Genomic DNA, 2,388 nt, shown 5'->3' with positions numbered 1-2,388 from the left:
TTATCCCCCAGAGGATACAGAGTTAGGAGAAACTTCACATCTATTTTTTCTGTCATGCGACTTGATTTCTCAATTGAAGATAGATTCATGAAATATAATCAAAAACAAGTAGAGAATACTTACCCCAATTCATATGGTGAATATTGCTTCAAGAATCGCCTCAATTCGAGCTCCCTAGCTCCAAAAATGCAAAAATGTCCGAACCTTCGAAATAGAGTACTTTATAATCTGCCCTAGGCATTTACCCTATTCTATCACAAACAAACTAATGTGATAGCGAAACACAAAATATTCGAGCCCATTTTTTACTCTATGCGATCGTGGCCATTCTCCTGCGATCGCGAAGAACAAATTTTTTCAGCAGCCTTCTCCAACTCTTTCGGATAGCCTCTAGTATAATGGTCATAACCTTATGTACATTACTCCAAATTACAATTGGTTTAAATTTCTGAAAACAAGATATCAAGGGCTACAACATTCATTTTTGGATCATCTCCAAATTCTTTATAGATTGTGAGATATAAGCCTTCAAAACCGGGTCAGCGCAGTAGAGATTTTATTCTATGCGATCGCGTGAAAACTTCCGCAATCGCATAGCACAACTCCGGTTTTCCTATTTTTCTCTTTGCTGACGCGGCCAAATCTACGCTAACGCACAGTACACCCCTGAAGCCAAAAACCAGAAACTAAAAATGACCTAGAAATGGTCTGAAACTCACCCGAACCCCTCGGGACCCCGTCCGAACATACCAACAAGTCTCAAAACATATCACGGACTTAGTCGAGACCTCAATCACATCAAAAAACGCTAAAAAGACGAATCACACTTCAATTCAAAATCAATGAACTTTGAAACTTCAAACTTCCACAACGATGCCGAAACCTTTCAAATCACGTCCGATTGACCTTAAATTTTGCACACAAGTCACATTTGACATCACAGATCTTCTCCAACTTCCAGAATCGAAATCCGACCCCGATATCAAATAGTTCACTCCCTGTCAAACATTCCAACATTTCAAGTTTCGCATTTCAAGCCAAATTCTACTACAGACCTCTAAATCGCAATCCGGATGCGCTCCTAAGTCTAAAATCACCCAAACGAAGCTAGAGGAACCATCATAATTCCAATCCGAGGTCAAATATTAAAAGTCAAACTTGGTCAAATCTTTCAAATTTTAAAGCTTCTAGCTCAGAATCATTCTTCCAAATCAATTCCGAATAACCTGAAAACCAAACCGATGATTCACATAAGTCATAATGTATCATATGGAGCTACTCATGTCCGAGAACTAGCGAGTGACGTGCAAATACTTAAAACGGCCGGTCGGATCGTAACAATATCAAAGACAGAAAAAAAAAGTCATTTTACTAATTATCCATGGTTACTGAATTTCTTAGCAACAATCGACAATCAACGATGTTCTAATTGAAATTATCACTCGATGTATTTATGGTTATATTGATAATAAAAAAACAGACAACTTTAAATATTCCCTACCTACTTCATTAACTTTTTTATTTCCACTGAACCATAACAGTTAAAGAGAATGGTAAATGGAATACGACTAATATACACACTGGAGCAGGCTCGTTTCAATTTCATCTAAACACATGATATTTTACACGTACAAAGTTTGAGATATTAATTTTGATTCAATGTCGGAACTTTAAAAACTGAGAACTCTTCAAGATATTTGTGGAACTGAGATTTTAGTAAGTTTTAGAGCTTTTTTGTGTGAGTGGTAGTTAGAGGTATAAATTCGGTATTTGCATTCAGTACTTTAAGTTAGAACTGTTACAGTCATTCCAATATTGTGAAGTTTCAAGCTTTGATGTCAATTTCATTTGCATATATATCCCACCGAAAGAAATATAATTAAATTTATGCTTGTAACAGTAGAAGAACCCCAACACACTCATATAATTCTTCTCTTTATTTGCTTTTCCAGAGAATAGTCATCTTTTGCTTTTGTTCGGATGAATAATAAGAAATAAAAGTGTTGCAAACCAACGTTTGTTTTAAGTTTTTTCGAACCATCATGACTTTTCGTGGATCTTCAAAATTTGTTCTTCGAAATAACTATATTTTTTAAGTAGGATATTTATGTTAATTAGAAGGGTACTTTTGTAATTTAACTTTTAGGTTAAGGGCTTCCCACTTTTAATATAAAAGAAGAGGAACAATATTGCAGAGAAAGAGAGAGAGGGAATTCTTATGGAATTTTGGGATGAATTACAATAGAATATAACCCTCTATTTATAGGGAGAGAGTGACTTAGCCACCAAGTAATAAACCCTAGAATCTCTCTAAATATAGACATTCACCATAAATAAAGTTCTATTTATAACACTCCCCCTTGTATGTCTATTCAACAGATAATGTGC

Source organism: Nicotiana sylvestris, chromosome 9 (genome assembly GCF_000393655.2).
Source record: "Nicotiana sylvestris chromosome 9, ASM39365v2, whole genome shotgun sequence".
Classification (NCBI taxonomy): Eukaryota; Viridiplantae; Streptophyta; class Magnoliopsida; order Solanales; family Solanaceae; genus Nicotiana; species Nicotiana sylvestris.
The sequence above is the reverse complement of the archived record's forward strand: the minus strand, read 5'-3'. Positions refer to the sequence as shown.